Source organism: Macrobrachium rosenbergii, chromosome 19 (genome assembly GCF_040412425.1).
Source record: "Macrobrachium rosenbergii isolate ZJJX-2024 chromosome 19, ASM4041242v1, whole genome shotgun sequence".
NCBI lineage: Eukaryota > Metazoa > Arthropoda > Malacostraca > Decapoda > Palaemonidae > Macrobrachium > Macrobrachium rosenbergii.
Genome location: NC_089759.1, coordinates 12,096,657 through 12,114,892, shown reverse-complemented (window position 1 = coordinate 12,114,892; position 18,236 = coordinate 12,096,657). Strand labels below are relative to the sequence as shown.

Genomic DNA, 18,236 nt, shown 5'->3' with positions numbered 1-18,236 from the left:
TAAGGGGTAAGGGAAGTAAAACCAGTATTTACATCAACAATTATTACCAAAAAAAAGCATGAAACACATGAAACACAACATAAGTGGTAATAGTAACCTTTTTTAATTCTGAAATGGTCAAATGAAGGTCATTTAGGCATTTTTTCCATGTGGACTGTAAGGGGAAAGTGAAAAGTATGTGTTTTTCAATAATATATGAGGGACTGTATTATTTCCCAATTCCAATGTTATTGTTTTGAAGGTGTTCATTGTGTAAGTACAGTACTTATGAACTGGCCAAGACTGGGAGGCAACAGGAGGTTTTAGCACACACATTATTTAAGAAATTTTTGGGATATTACTTGTTTTATGTCATCTAATAACCACCCATATATGTTTTCAACCAAATACAGCTTTAATTCTTATGCTAAAGTACCCAGATATTTTTTGACAGCTTCACTTTTCATAAGAGTTTTTTCAGTTTAACAATGGTTGCCTTCTCTGTAATATGTGTTACTGATGATCCTAAATTACATAAACGATGTAAAATAACCCTCTCCATTTGGTAAGGTAATCTCTTCCAATGATAAATGCCCCTCCTCCACAAAACAAACCTTGACTGAAAGTCAATCAACCATGACTGGAGGCATGCCAAGACAAATTTGAGCGTTATAGCTGTCTACCTCCCAACAGGGGATACCTCTTTGCCAGTTAGCCTAGGGCCTGGTGTGCAATGTTTCGTCGAGATGAATGTTTCACTTTTTTATAGTTCCTAGCTAAATTACTTTGGTGATTTACAGTTCCCTAGGTAAAGTTAAAATGGATTTGCCACCCTTGCCAAGTTGGGATTGGGTTACCTACCCTGACCAGAGGCGGCCCCCAACGGATAAAGATAAGGCACTGAGTCAAATCAAATCAGGGAAGGTTAGGTCTGGTTTCAGCCCCGCAACATCCTCGCTTACGTTTCATGCTTCATAAACCTTTCCTAGTAGCTTCTGTTGATATGCATGAATTAAGCATTCTCCCGTCTAGTTTCTTCCTACCTTTCGTAACAAACACCCCATTCAGTCAACTAGGAAGTGCTGATATGGTGATGAATGGTTATTCCAACTGAAGGAACATTGTAAAGGGAGCAGAAAAGCTCATCCCAACGACTAGTAAAAGCGCCTAGAGTACGCCTAATCGCTAACCTACCACAGCCTGGCTCGCGCAAGCCTTTAGCTAGTGGAGTAAATAGCAAAATCTGCTACTAAAAAGAGGTCAACTGTGGATATATGCCGATTAGAACAAAAATGCAAAAGCCTAGTCTACTAAGAATGAAAAAACCAGAGCCCTCTTGGTGTGAATGGATATTAGGCCTAGTTTAACATAGGCCTAGCTTTAGAGCGCCATAAGCCCTCCTCACCTTATTCACTCGGTGAACAACCCCGAGAAGAACATTTAAGCAACTTGATTTTCGTAAATATAATTCTGAATGGAAATAACTTAATCACTTCACAATCACTAATAAAAAAGTAACGCCGGTAACCGGATACAGAATAATTACTATTAGGAGCCGTGGCGGGGTACTACAACACATACAACATAAATCCACATATTGTGATTTAGTTACGTTGTCAGTGCAGTGTGTAACCAAATGTGATCGTGACTATTCGTGAGGTGATGTGCTTTGTCGGCGTTGTGGTTTTTATTCATTCCATGGCTGTCTGCAGTCTGTTTCAGAATATAAACAGTTGAATAATAAGTTCATCACTTATGGTGGCAAATGGCAGTTCATGCAGAAAGCTGCCCTTCCATTCTTTTGATAGCAATTTGGAAGGAGCATGTTAGGCTTAAGCCCTGCCTTAATGAGTCCCAACACGGCTGAGGCCTAAACCTTGCCTCAGTAAGTCCCAATACGGCTGAGACCTAAACCCTGCCTCAGTAAGTTCCAACACGGCTGAGGCCTACGCCCTACCTCAATAGGTCCCAACACGGCTGAGGCCCAAACCTTGCCTCAATAGGGCCCAACACGGCTGAGGCCTAAACCCTGCCTCAGTAAGTCCCAGCACGGCTGACATTTCATAGTATTGCAACAAGTTGATGTCCAATGTAAGTATTATTCCCAATACCTGTGAAATGTGGTACTGTAAGTTAGGCTGTACATGAAATGCAGATCATTATTTAACACAACAGAGTCAACCCAGCTTTCTGGACGTTTGGTTGTATGCTTTAGCCCATATAGATTTTGTTTTCCTATGCACGAAGTACGTGCCCTTTTTTTAACGTTTGGTAGACACACATGCCTTCTTTTTGATAAACTGTATTTTACCTCCTTGGTTATGTTTAACCTAAGTAGAGAAGGTTATTTCGACCATACACTTTTATCATTTTCAGACCACATTAACCTTAAGTTTCTTATTGAAAGCTAAGACATTTGTATGAAAATGTGGAATTCATAAAATTTAACGTGATTTCATATACTGTAACAAAGTTCTTTGTGTATTATAAAGCTTTGATTTTCACTGTTTCGTGTAGATAAGCTACTGTAACCAAACTGTATTTTGTCAGTTGACTATAGGCCTATTTATTGCACCTTTTTTTATCTTGCCAGTCATTGGGTGCTATAGTATCCCATTTTAGTACCATATTTCAATATTTCAGACTTTTTTTTATGGGGAGGGTAAAACTCATTACACTAACTACAGAATAAATCATACAAATGTTACTCAAACCGTTGGATGGCATTAATTCCTTTCAAGTACTTGTTTTTGTCCACGCTACATTTTTTCAGTCCAAGTCCGGCGGCAACTCGGTAGCTATAGCCATGTTCTTATCAAAATAGCTAAGGGACAATGATTCATGTCAAGTCCCACTGTGCGACACAAAAAAAAAGTTAAGTATACCTTAGTTTTACCAGACCACTGAGCTGATTAACAGCTCTCCTAGGGCTGGCCCGAAGGATTAGACTTATTTTACGTGGCTAAGAACCAATTGGTTACTTAGCAACGGGACCTACAGCTTATTGTGGAATCCGAACCACATTATAGCGAGAAATAAATTCCTCTAACTCTTCGTCAGCCGGCCGGGGAATCGAACTCCGGCCCAGCGAGTGCCAGTCCGCAGCTCTACCGACACACAGCATCCATTTTACAGTAGTCTTGCTCGCTTAACCTGAAACGTCGAAAGTAGTATCATAGACGGTTATGTAAATAATCAGATTACAGGCGTACACTATAGCTATCTTTCTAGAATCCTCACCCATTTTACAGTAGTCTAGCTCGCTTAACCTGAAACGTCGAAAATAGTACCATAGACATTATGTAAATAATCAGATTACAGGCGTACACTATAGCTATCTTTCTAGAATCCTTATATTATAAACTCGTCATTACTTGACGCATTTATGTTGTATACATGCGTCAAGTGTATATACTTATTTCATTTTTCTTTTTCTTATTGTAATTTCGGGTCCTTAAGTATTTGCCTTTTAGGCTCAGATTGCAGGCTATTGTAAATGGATGGTTTAATTATCTCAGGAATTTATTGTCTTCACATTCTCATTTTTATATTATTTGGGACAATTTGCTCTTAATTTTTTTTATCAAGCATCCATGTTTTATTTCTCTCATTCTGAACACTGTTTTCTTAGGGTTTATGTGGGACAATATGCTGTATCTCATTTTATTTCTCGATAAGCAAGCGCGTATATCTGTAGCAATGTTCTTCTGCTTCCCCATCTATGGTTCGTCAGGGTACTTCAATAGGAAACTGCTATTATTATTATTATTATTATTATTATTATTATTATTATTATTATTATTATTATTATTATTATATTGAGACTATCTTTCACTGTTTTAATGATGTAGATGGCAGAGATACGGATTGAGCTTTCTGTGAATAATTTGTTAATCGGGCAGAAATGTTCGCTTCAGGGTACCAGCAACAAAATCTGCAGCTGCCCTTTTCTTTTGCGTAAGAGCTTACTTGGGTGTCTCATGACTTTTATTTTTGGCGTGTATTACGTTTTAATTTTGTTCATAGAAATTTTGTTTTATGATGCTGGAATTCTTTTTGTTTACCATGATGTCTTGAGTGCACTTCAGTTATTAGATTTAGATCCTAAACACCCATATGTTTTAGCACTTTTAGGGTTGATCTTTCTTTCTGCTCTACTTGCGAGGCCAGTAATTAAATTACTGTTTTGCAACTGTGCGTGTTGGGGTGGCAGGAAATGAAAGGGTTGAGTGTGAATGCTTCACAAATCAATTTCACCACTGTTTAAGGACATGCGCAATTCAACACTAGAGAAAAGGTCAGCTTTTGTGGGAGAGTAGTACCTGAAAATGCTGTAAATTACTAGGGCGGCAATTCTCAGGAGATACAGTTCTATAGTAAGTCGTCAGAGGATTGGCCACTCCAGTATGACATGGATTCTTTTTTATGGCTAGGTACCCTCATCCTTTTTGTAATGATTGTTAAACCTTCATGACTGTCAGGAATGTGCTGGGCATTAAAGCATGTATGGAAATATTTTTATTTGTACATGTGCTTAGACGTTTAACATCGATGCACTTTTAAGGTTTTGAGGCCAAATTGATAGGCTAAATTAGTCAATGAATTGTATATTTTTGCTGTATGTCTACGGTTCTGCTCCTTTCTTCAAACTTTTTTTTTTTTACAAATTGGCATTCAGTAATTGGTCAGATTGCTTAGCAAGTTCATGTCCCTTTAACTTATTCCTTATAGATGTATGTTCATTGTGCTTATTAATAATAATAATATCAACTAGAGAATATTTTGATATTTTAATAAATTCAGATAATTTCCGATTGAAATATCCTTGTAGTTTTTGGCAGGATAATTATTGTTTACAATTTTTGTTTTATTTTGCTTTTGCTCTGCCACCCCCACTAAACCCCTTCTCCACTAATTCCTGCCTTTCTCGAAATCCTCCGAAGGGAATTAGTACCGTCAGTGAACCTCATGCGATGCACTGTAGGTATTACTTAAGGTTCGTTGCAGTGTCTCTTTGGCCCCTAGGTGCAACCCCTTTCATTCCTTTTGCTGCACCTCGGTTCATGTTTTCTTTCTTCTGTCTTACTCTCCACCCTTTCCTAACAATTGATTGATAGTGCAACTGCGAGGTTTTCCTCCTGTTACACATTTCAGACATTTTACTGCCAGTTTCAGTTTCAGCGCTGAATGACCTCGTAGGTCCCAGCGCTAGGCCTTTGGCCTGAATTCTATATCCTGTTCTGTTCTTTCTCAAAATCTGATGCCTTATTGCCAGTCCAGAGGCTCACCACTGATAAAAATTTCGTATAAATCCACCCATAATTTTTGTGTTATGTTGCTTACAACAGATTAGCAATCCAAATAAAAACTAAGGGTTGCGCACTGGAACTTTAGTTTGCCCTTCATGAGCCTGTTTTATTACCAATTTGCTTTTAAGGGAGCGAGTGCTGCACGGATGAGAGTGGCGTTGCGGAGCGTTCGTTCCTCCGTAATGTTCCTATTACGTTGTTACTTTAGAACTTCGAAATCTTCGAAATTTTGTAAGGTATTCATTATTAAGCCTTCTCTCTTTTTCATATTTTCTTTCAGGCTTAGGGTAGACAAAGGCATTTAGGTTGGGCGTCTCACTGGTATTTGACCTGAGAGAGAGAGAGAGAGAGAGAGAGAGAGAGAGAGAGAGAGAGAGAGAGAGAGAGAGAGAGAGAGAGGACTGAAAGTGCGCGGTAATTTTTTCGTAGACAATTTTTCAGATAGTGCCCCTTAGACACTTCAGCTGCCAATATTCAGAGTAATGTTTCGCCCTGAAATACTTTCCGTGAAGTATCCTCCGGCTTTGTTTTCTATGAACGAATTTCTGACTTAATATCAAATTTAAACTTCAACCATTTTTTTCTCTCAAGTACTAGTTAGATGAGCGGGAAGAGGGCCGAGGCGGTGCTCTCTCGTGGGCCAGCCGCGACCCATCCCGCGCTCCCAAATTTCGGTCCGACTTGAAATGCCTCCCATGATAGCGTCCGCAGAAATTGTTTTTCTCTAAACGAATTTTTCTCTTAATATCACATATTATCTTCGACGAATTTTTCCCTCAATGTTCCCTCAATGCTTGGACGAAAATGAGTAGGGATGATGTGACGCTCTTCTGTTGACATAGACTTTTTGGGTTTTGTGTTTATATTTGATTTACATACTGTTCATAAAATATAATCAATGCGGAGAAGGCATTTCTGTACTGTATATAATATTTTTTGAGAAAGTATTATTAACTGTAATGGCAGTATTGCCTCAGATTGTTTTATTCTGTATAAAAGATTTCACGTAGACATCATTTTTTAGCTATACTATCAATGAAAAAGGCTCACTTTTCGAGTTGCACCAGGTAGATCACTATCGCTAAAATGCTTTTCACAGTGATAGATATAATGGCACGTATAACAACAAAAGTACTTTGTACATTGACTTCCGATTATAGCCAAGGATTTTTGAGAGAATCTTTAGACATAGTAAGTGTACACGTGTCATGATCATTTGTGATGTAGGCCATTTTGCATATAAATGGAATAGAGGCTACAGGAGTTGCATCTTCCAATTATGTTAAAGTTAGCTGATAGTACAAATACTCCCTACAAGGAGAGGATGGATTGGTACCAAAAAGAACTCAGCCATTCTTTCTCAAGGCTTCTTATTGTTACCTGCCGTGATGTGTGCTTAGGTTGTTTTGGTTTTCGAAAAAGAATGACAGTGGGATTATTTTCGCCTTTGTTTGTTGTAGGATACTATTTTAAATGTTGCACAGGACACTGATCATAGGATCTCTTAAGGTGCTGAGGAGTTCCCTGGCTCGGATAAAAGATATTATCTATATAGATACATATATATTTTATATATTTATATGTATATATATACATATATTCATATATATATAAATATATATATATATATATATATATATATATATATATATATATATTGGTATTTATCATTATATTAACAACACAAAACCTACTTTACATGATACCCAAAGGTGTGATTCGTCAGAATGTTAAAGAATATCTCCATTTTGACATGCACCAAAAAGAAAATCAAATACCCAGTGAAGAGGTGAAATTAGATCGTTTCTGTTTTTTCTACAGCCGCATAAGGACAGACACATAGTCTCATCTAATTTGGACAAGACTAAAGCTGTAAGTTTACAAGTCGAAATTTGATATTTCATATGTATATATACATTATTTGTATATATACATACATACATATATGATATGTACATATACATATAATACTCGTATATATGTAATATGTAGTCTCATCTAATTTGCTTATACTATATATGAAATATGTAGTCTCATCTAATTTGGACAAGACTAAAGCTGTAAGTTTACAAGTCGAAATTTGATATTTCATACTATATACATACATTATTTGTATATGAATACATACATATATGTATATTTACATATATTTATAATATATATGTAATATATATTTTATATAAACATTTTAGTATCTTGTAAAACAGGTTTTTTTACTATTAGTAACATAATGGTAATTGTCAATGTGTGTATATATATATATATATATATATATATATATATATATATATACATACATACATACATATACATACATACATACATACATACATACATACATACATACATACATACATACATACATACATACATATATATATATATGTGTGTGTGTGTGTTGACAATTACCATTATGTAACTAACAGTAAAAAAAACCGTTTTACAAGATACTAAAATGTGGGATTCGCCAGAATGTTAAAAAGTGTCTCCATTGTGAGACGCACTAAAACGAAAATCAAATACTCTATGATGATTAACATTAATGGTCTCTCTTGAGTGACACTCAATGTTTAATAATTGACCGTCTATCACTATCTAAACCTAAAGACCAGTTTCGAATCCTGCCAGGGGCAGACGCATAAATCAGTTGTTATTATCCTTGTATGTAAGTGATTCCCAACATAGAGTGAATTCGATATTCAGAGATATTGTGATACACGCACACACATAGGCTATGTAAGCCTCTATATGGTTGCAGTTTGCCTGGAGAAACAGAGGCTCATCACCCAATTACTGACGCTTCTCTTTCCAGTGGGCCTTACAACTTTCCGTTCTGCCTTTTGATGTGGTGCATTAGAATCCTAAGTAGCTGGCACTTCCTCGTGCAGCAGTGTCCGGGTAGGAGTGCTTGGTATAACCATGGTAGCAGCCAAAGTTAGTTCTGACTGACTGTCCTGACTGTGTAGTGAGGTCTGACTCGCTACTGATGAGCCTTCCGTTCAGGCGTATGAGGCAGCTAATGCTGTGGAAGTTTTATGCACAAGAGTTCTTTCACAACCCAGCAATGGGCATAATTTTTTTTTTCTCTTTTAAATGATCTAACCTAAGATGGTCATTAATTGCTCGACTGGTAGATTGGTTTTATATTAACCTGGCAATAATAACTACAGAGGTTATTATAAATTTTGGTTGGTTTATTTATTTTTGTCCCCATCAGCTATGGTCATTGACGCCGGAAGCATGTCTTCGCTCAAAATATTCTCCGGAAATTAATGAAGAGTTTTAATTATTTGCCCTGGCAACTCTGTCCATACTTTATTCTTTAACTTAAATCAATGGACAAATACTTTTATGACAGGGATGATTCCGATTTGTAAACAGGACAGGATAATCTCATGCTCGATTACTCATGAGAAACCAATTCGTCAAATAAGGAAACTGCCGTAAAGAGTGTTTCTTCATTCCATTCATGTCGCTTGATTTATCGCATCAGGTCTATCTTTCGTCGTGTGGAAGAACACAACATTAAACCTAAGATTAATATCTTGTCTGTGTGTAAAGGCATGTATGTCCCGCTGCAGCGCTAGAATGAGAATAAAAATGCTTTCAAAAGACGTCCTTAAACCCTTCAGACAATCGAGTGGAAACATCATATCTTCTACCACCCGGGAATGGAATGAATCCAGTTTGTTATTTATACCATGAAAAAGCCGATGGCATTCTCCTCTTTCTCTCTCTCTCTCTTTCTCTCTCTCCCTTCGTACCTCCTTCCTCCTCCCTCCCTCCCTCCCTCCCTCCTTACTCCCTCCCCTCCCAAACCATCCGAAACCAGCATTACCATTCACCGGGCGAATGAGCTATATTGTACCGACGTGATTCCCAAAAATTGCATCACATTTTCAGATATCGTCGTACATTAAGGAAATCCATTTTTAACATTTTATAATACCAAATGCGTCTATATATCTGAATAGCTCTTGAATTTAAAATGTGTCTTTTTTGACTGGTCTGACAATATCAGTAATGGATTGCTGCCAAATGTATTGCCTTCAGCCCTTTTGTGACTCCCAGATATATCCTGACAATGCGCGGACCTCAAATTCTTATTGTTAATATGTTTTATTGTGTGACGTGCAGCCTGCATCATTCGGGGGGTTGGGGCCACCCCCCTCCCCCTGCCCCCCTTCTCTGACGATAGGGAGATGGCTGATGGAAGGGGGACGGGTTGGGTTGGTGGGCTCTAAGGGGCACAGGAGGGGCGGAGAGAGGGTATGATGAGAGAGAGAGAGAGAGAGAGAGAGAGAGAGAGAGAGAGAGAGAGAGAGAGAGAGGAGAGAGAAAGAAAGATGGATGGGGGAGGCAAGAGGAGGGGAGAAGAGTTGGGATGGTTTGAGTGGATAGAAAGGATGGAGAAGAATGAGGGAGAAAAGGGAAGATGCATCATTGATAGAATCAATATGAATCGGAATGAGGAAAATGGACCAGAAACTGGTCGATTTGACGTTTCGAAGCATTGCAATGCTTGTGATAAAGGAGTGCTAACATAATTGCGCAAGACGTGTTTTTATTTTTTAATATAAAGCGTCAGTTTGTTGATCGGATGAATAGGCTGGCGTTGCAACAGCCAGGAAATGGAAGTGAAGGGTAGAGGGAGAAACTGGTAAAGAAAATTTTGAAGCGTGATTATGTTGAAAGATAAAATAGGAGGAAGAATTCGAGAGATGTGAATCGTGAGAAATTTTTGCCTTTAAATAGTTAAGGGACAAGTAATGGTGAAAGGGACAGAATTTTCATGTGACAGTGATATATATTATCTAATATTGAGACTGAAGAACAATAGGAATTACTTAGTGAATATCATAAAACCGAATTGGTCTTGAATTAATAAAGGACGGTCTAAAGAATGAGGAGAAAGCTTAAATAAATCAACGATAATAAAATTAGGACTTGGAACATTTCTGTAGACTTTCAGCTGTTAGAAGACATGAAATGGAAGTGTACAGTTGGCTTCTTTGTCATTTACACGTATATATTTTTGTCGGGTCAAATATTTTGGGAAAGATTTCCTTCCTTCAAGCTCTGAAACCATTAACACGTGTTCTACATAAACTACAATTTTCCTATTGTAGTTTATTCACATTGCATATATGACGAGCAGCTGTTGCTTGTGGTGTTATTGTTCTTAAGATATATTACGCATCATTGAAATAATATAAGCTTTCAAAATAAGTAAGATATTTTCGTATGTTGATGTTAACCATCCGATTCTGGAAAGATATAATTCTTCAAATTACGGTGAACTATATTACGTTATACTTTGGATTTTTGAAAGGTTTAGAAAATATACCCTATTAAGAAAGTTCTGTTGAATCAAATTTGCAGTTTCATTTTATTAACTTTTTTTTTTGTCTTTTCATGCAAAGAACATAATGCTATTAAGAAATACCGGGTTAAACCTTGACTAATACGTTGTATAAATATGGTTGTAACGAACGAATCCATAAAGAAGGACCGTGATTTTTCAGTGTCTTAAATCTGTACGGACGATATCTACCTCAAAGAAATAATTCCCTCGATGATGAGAGCGAGCGCAGGCAGGCAGGCAGGTATACTACACATCGGCCAGGCGGCGCGTCACCCACCCCGGGGGCGTCAATGACCATAACCCTTCGGAGCAGCTAGTGTGAGGGGCCGATGGGTTAAAAAGTTAATTGCCTTAGTTTTCTAATGGAACAGCAAGGACGGCACCCGGTGCACCTGATATGAATAAGCATAAAATTCTTTCATGGTGGGTCTTTTTTCAGGGCGGAATGAGCAGACATTAGGAAAGTTGTGCTGAAGCACACATTAGTTCCGGCGAAATGTCGCCCCTACTTTGTCATCTCCTTCGTATCCGGTTATTAGTAATTTCGTCTGTTGTTGCTTTTCGTGCCTTCCGTGCGTTTCGACTAAGGGGTGTTTTCTTTCGTATGATCCGTTGTAGGATGTTTAAAATTATTCGTTTAAAAGTACTTGCAGAATTATCAATGCAATTCATTTTTTTTTTTTTCGGGAAAAGGAGTGATAATTGTTCCGTACTTGAGAATATTTTTGGAATTATTTAAAACTTGGAAGATAACGAAGCAGAATCATGCCAGTTTGATGCTATGTACTTATATCATAAAACTGAACTTCTAACTTTAAATGATCGATAGAAAGCACGTTGTTTGATCATATTCATTGACATTTTATATTACATTGCTAAAGTTAAATATTTCTTATAATATTCTGACTGTTATGCGAATGTAGACTTGGAAAGTACATTTATAGGTAAATCACAATATTTTAGTACACAGGTTTAAACATCATTTTATATGTCTGTCTTTTTACGAAGTGCGAATAAAAATGCTATACTTTTTCGTGCAAGTATATATGTATACCTATTAGTATAAATACATATAAGCAACATATCTTGCGGTAGATGTGGAATATGCGGGCGGCGTGGGACTTGTGCTTCCCTCCTTTTGATTATGTTAATCTTCATTTCCTGGAGTAGGCATAACGGTGATTGTGGTTCTAGGCCCATCTCAGGTGCCACAGTTAGCTGCCTTACCCCAGGTGGTGACTATATAACCTATAATCTAAAACCTTGACCTTCGTCGTAACATGTGTACCCAAGCTTTCCACAGTAATTTTTAAAAATTTTCCTTAACTGAAGGTACGCTGAAATACTTCATTTCTTAATCGATAGTAATTTATGTCCAGTGAAGTGCAAGATGGTATATTAACATACTCGGAAGGGAATGAATCTCTCTCTCTCTCTCTCTCTCTCTCTCTCTCTCTCTCTCTCTCTCTCTCTCTCACGCGCGCTCGCGCGAGATTGTTGCCTAAAACATTCATAGAAATATTTGTATATGTCATTTTTCAGCATTTAGAATTTTATTTACAATTTACTGTATTTAAGCAACAATGACAATAGGCTGTATAAAAATGTCCTCCCCTTAAAATTTAACCTTCAGATTATATTTAAATCGTATAACAACCCGGCCTTAAGGACAATGAATTAAAGATATCAGCCTAATCGGTCGATCTAACTGAAATTTCTTTTCTCGTACTAAACAGCGGCTCAGAAAGGACTTTAAAGAGATATAGGAGTAAGTCGGTTTATATCTGTTCGTCTTTCTGTCCGCGTACCTCTCACCCCTGCTCTCTTTCTTCTACGCATAAGCGCGTGCACATACTCACCTATGTACATGTTCAAGGAGAGAGACAAGAAACTTAGATAACACACAAAAACTCCCCTCGGCATATGCAAACGTATGCATGAAGTCATGCAGACGTACATTACACACGTGTCCCCTTACTCACACGCACATACGCGGACGCGCGCGCGCGCGCGCGGGCACCCGCTGACATAAGCACATTTGAAACCGCCATTAGGAACTTTGATTTCATGTCTACATAATTAAGGTCGAGATTTCAAAAGCACGTCTCATCTTTGCCGGAGTTATTCTCACTGAATAAGACATTTTGACGGAGAACCCATAACCTGATTATCGATTTCATTACTTCCACTGACTAGTCGGCACATGAAATTACTAAATAGGCTGAATAATGTAGGCCTAATCAAGGGCGAGCGGCAGTTTTTTTTTTTTATTATAAATATTCTTTTTTCTTCGTAAAGACTTGAGGTGACTATAACAAGTCGGAAATAATTAATTGACTTGAATTTGTAATGGCATCCATAAGACAAGTCCCTCTCGGACGCTCCCCCGTTTCCCAACATATCGAGGACTACACACACACGCATAATTGATCCCCCGTCTTCAAAACTAATCAAGACAATCAGGGACGATGCAACATTCATACGACCAAAGGGTGGGAAGAAGAAGAAGCCGAAGAGAAGGAGAAGAAAGAGAAGAGCCAGGGAGAGAGAGAGAGAGACACAGACAGACAGACAGAGAGAATTTTAGGCAAGGAATGAACTTGAGAGCGGAGAGTTTCTCATTTTGACATTTAGAGACCTACTGTACATTGATGGATATTTCGCACATGAAATTCTGAGCACGCTTTGAGAACTGGAGAATATGCTCGGTTACATGATTTTGGAGATGTGTTGGTTCTCCTTCTATATTTTCCTTTTTTTTTTTTAGAGTGGCAGGCTTTGTGTTTAGAATTTCAATGGGCCATTCATCGATGGGAAAAGAACTTCATCCGTTCGTGCTGGTAATTTGCGTGCGTCATGGATGATAATGTACTGCTTTATTTTATAATTATTGTCTGTGTGTATTCGTCAGTGGCTTGGAAACAAAGTAGAAACCGGTCAGGACCTTATTTTTCACCTGTGGCAATGTGTGATAAATGAATCACGTACAAAAATGGTTATAGTCATATATATATATATATATATATATATATATATATATATATATATATATATATATATATATATATATATATATTTATATATATATATATATATATATATATATATATATATATATATATATATATATATCTATATGTATGTACATATACTGTATATATATATATGTACGTACATATATATATATATATATATATATATATATATATATATATATATATATATATATATATACATTCACACACACACGTATGTTTTGACGTTCTTACTCTTTCTTGCTCTCTTCCCTTTCTTTTTCTTCTTATGTTAGCACATGGCACTTTCCAAGGACATATAAATAATGTCTATCCAGATGCTCAAGTGCTCTGAAATTAAGTTCTAGTATTGGTTTTGGTAATCCACTCTTTATGGTGAACAATTAGGCTAATGATTAACAATTATTGTTTTAGATACCAGCTGAAGTTAAATGAAAACAATTATAGATAATTTTCTTCAAGCCATTCATTCTCAATTAACAACATATGCAGCTCATTCCTAACTATGAAGTATCGAGTTTGAAACATATGCTTTTTGTTATTAGATTGTGGTACACTGAAATTAAAATATTCAACTTTATGCCTTAAAACTAAACATTTTAATCTGATTAAAAATCTTATCACAAACTTAAAGCATAAAGCAACTATTTTATCAACAAGTTGCTAAATAGTTGAAAATATTAAACCGTATTGTAACATGCAACAGTCATCTTTGCAGGATAATTGAACTGAAGTGATATTACCACGCCTTATAATAACATGTTTGTTTTTTTTGCTAATATTAATGGCTATGTCACCTAATCTTTTCTTAAATGTCGAGTATGCAATTCAGTAATATTGTAAACCATGTTTCATGTCACAGTCCTAATTGCACCCGAGCATTAATACCTGTAGTAAGTTTTGAATATATTCCTTTCAAAGGTAATATCAAATTCTTGAAAATACTGTGTCCAGATTTCTATATAGAGAACTGAACTTAACTCGTGAGCCAGATTAAACTAACAAGTACAGTACAAATGATAAAATGGATTAAAGCTGAGCTCGTTAATCGCGCGAGATTATGCTGCGCGTAAGAGGCCCGGAAAGTAGGAAGATAGGTGGGCCTTACGACTCCATTCATTGTGTAAATGTTGCACGTAGACATTGGACGATCTCTCCAGGAACCACTCTCTACAAGAAAAAAAGGATTATTAGCTGGATAAAACTTGATAGGTATAGTGATAAAGATTTATGAGAGAATATGCGATCTGTACACATAATACAATAACTGGCCTTTTCGTCCGACTTATCGATGAACTTACTTGAAATAAAGATCTCCTTGTGTTATAAATTTTCATACCATTCAATATTAATATATTAAGGGAATTTTTACATTATAGTAATGCATTAACCATGTGAAAATAATATGGTTATGTAATTTCCAATTCACGTATGTAAATTGTGAACATTTATTAGCCCTTCGAAAGGGTAATGTACAAGCAGACAACAAACTCATTAACTCTTAGAAATTTGCCGTGTGTGTGAGAACGTCCTCTAGCCATGCTTATCCTTATCCCGGGATTAAATTCTGTAACCTTTGTCCCATACGGAGAAAGTAATTGACATTACATCATTAATGTCTAATGGTCTTGATACCGAGCGCCCCCTTCGAACTGCGACTTGCAGGCAGGCGTAGGGAATTATATGTGAATTATTGGCCTCATAACGTTCTCTTTTATGTCTTCCGTTTTAGTCCTCCGTGTTGTTGCTGCCTTTCGCTCTGGTCCCATTTCATTCATCACCGACCTCCTCTCCCTCTCAGCGGTCGGTTGAACCCGATGCCAGGGGTGCACTTCCAGCAGATATGTGGGACTTATTAATTGTATGTATGTATGTGTACATCTTATAGAGATATATGTAAAGTATGTGTATAGCTACAATAGGCACTCGTGTCTTAGGCAAATTCCTCTTTATATATATATATATATATATATATATATATATATATATATATATATATATATATATATATATATATACAGTATGTATATATATATATATATATATATATATATATATATATATATATATATATATATATATATCAGAATCGTGGATTCGTGATTAAGGTTTCTCGAAGGTAAAATGTACAGTTTTCTATTAGCTTTAATATTAGCTTTACTATTACTTTTAAAATTATATCAGTTTTCGTTTATGTAAGTAGTAGACTTCTCACTTGTGGAATTTCTCTTTATATATGTTTTTATTTTTCATTGTTAAACCTTTTCCCTAAGGTGGGAACGCTCTAGGGGGGATAGTGCCGTCAGCGCGACTCACGCGGTGCACTGTGGGTATTACCTAAGGTTCTTTGCAGCGTTCCCTCGGTCCTGAGCTGCAGCCCCTTTCATTCCTTTTACTGTCCCTCCGTTCATATTCTCTTTTTTCCATCTTACTTTCCACACTCTCCTAACAGTTGATTCATAGTGCAACTTCGAGGTTTTCCTCCTGTTACACTTTAAAACCCTTTTAATTTCAATTTCCCTTTCAGCGCTGAATGACCCCATAGGTCCCAGTGCTTGGTCTTTGGCATAAATCTTATATTACATTTCCAGTTTCTAAAGTGGAAAGGGTCCCTTTAGACAGATAAGTCAATGATTACTTTCACATTCATGCTGTAACTGTCGAATCGCTGATTAGCCCAGGACAGAATATTTCCAATACATTAGCCGGGTCATACACCGACCCAGAAGGCTCATGAGCATCTCGTCAAAAACCCTTACAAGGTGCGCCATTCACTTCTGATGTTGAGGCTTCTTCTCCAGTACCTCTTTCATGCCACCTGTCCAGTCCTCTGCAGGTCTTGCAATCTTTTTCCTTCCCTTTACTTTCAAATAGGACACTTTTCACCAACCATACATCCTCTATTATTTCCATTTGAATTGACCAACTCAAAAGATACTGATCCTAGCTCTCACCTTTGCTAACCTTTTTATCACTTCTTTATTTCTCCATATTTCCTAACATTTCCTCTTATGCCAGACACACTATGCAAACAGCTTATCTGAACAGCTTCCACATTTTTTCCTTCATTCACAATCGGCATCCATGCTTCACTTCCATAAAGCAGGGATGGGTCATCAGCCCCCGGATAAATTCCAGTCTTATCTTCCGTAGGCACTTGAATTTTCTCACCTGTTCTGCACATATTGTGTTATCTTCCCTGTTCCACTTATTCTGTAATTCGTATCTTCTCTCGCCCCACCATCGCCCAGTGTATTTACTCCCGGATACTTATATGAATCTACTTCGTTGGTCTTTTGTGTAAGGTGGAATTATTTACGTGATAATATTCTAGCCTGAAAGCTCCTCAGAAAATAATTTATTGGTGAGATGTTACCGACACTCATGCACTAAGAGCAGCTGGGTGAAGGAATGCCGATAGCGATAGGCGTCACAAGCATTGTCGACTGTATAGCCCTCGTGTAGTTTACTGTCCAGTGTCTTAAAAACTGCCTGAAGTTTGCTGGCAACATTTGGGAAACGTTAGTCAAAATTAAATGTTCGAGAATATAGTTATTTTGCTTTATAAATTTTACATTGGAACCACTATGATAAAGACGCTGGGAAGCACATGGAATTAAATAATAGACTGGTAAAATGTAAATCATAATTTAATGGCATGTATGAGAGACCTGAGTAACAGTTACAATGAAATAAACCTAGTGATTGAACTTATATTGACTAAAATATATATGTATGCAGTTGTTTTATACGAATAAATTAGTGTCAGCCCAAAAAATTATATAAATTAATGCAAAGCTGGTCATTGTTAAAAAAAGATTGATTTGAAAATTTGTGGCATTGATGAAACCTTATAAAGATACTGCAACACCTAATTAGGAGTTCCAATGTTCGTTTTCAGGTTCAGTTTATGAGTTAAAAGTTTTCATTAATTTTTTGTAACTTATCCTCTGCAGTAGACTTTCTCATTAAAAACAATTCATAATACCATACTCTTGGAGTAATGCATGCTATTTCTGGTATTTAGTAGACATAAATAATGCGTTGTTTATAATGATGTTAATAATAGTGATGATGATTTCCCAATGTCCTTAAGAGACAACTGCCAGTGACAAGGGCCTAATAAATGAAGACGTTGTAATGCTTTCATTTACTTCACCCCAATCGGTTTCTTGCGCAAGCATAGACAGTGAATAAATTCCCTTCATAAGTTTTACTGGTAGTTTGCTGGAAATTGAAAGGCTGCACACAAGACAAACGTTAAAATTGTTTTGGTGGTTGTTTTTATAATTAACTATCATAAACTTAATGCTAAACCTACTATTGTCTGCTTCAATTCTGAATTAACAGCTGTTGTTCTAAAACTGTTAATGAACAATCTTCGTTTTCTGTGGGTATATTCATTCAAAGGTTAATTGTATTTTTGCGAATAGTGATTTTTCCTTTTCCAATACGGAAAGTCTCGTGGAACTGCTTCTACCTTTGAAAAACTTCGTCCAGTGAACGATGTAAACGTCACGATAGTTTGTCTTCTTTGAGTATGTGGAG

At 36.8% G+C, this 18,236-nt stretch overlaps 1 long non-coding RNA gene across 1 annotated transcript in view; it reads left to right on the top strand.

The window, feature by feature from the left end:
• The first annotated feature begins 1,932 nt into the window (after positions 1-1,932).
• The window catches only part of LOC136848633 (uncharacterized), an 83,632-nt gene continuing 67,328 nt past the window's right edge, over positions 1,933-18,236 (top strand). Inside the window, exon 1 of the long non-coding RNA XR_010856072.1 lies at positions 1,933-2,070. This is a non-coding gene — a long non-coding RNA (uncharacterized lncRNA). The remainder of the gene's footprint in view (positions 2,071-18,236) is intronic.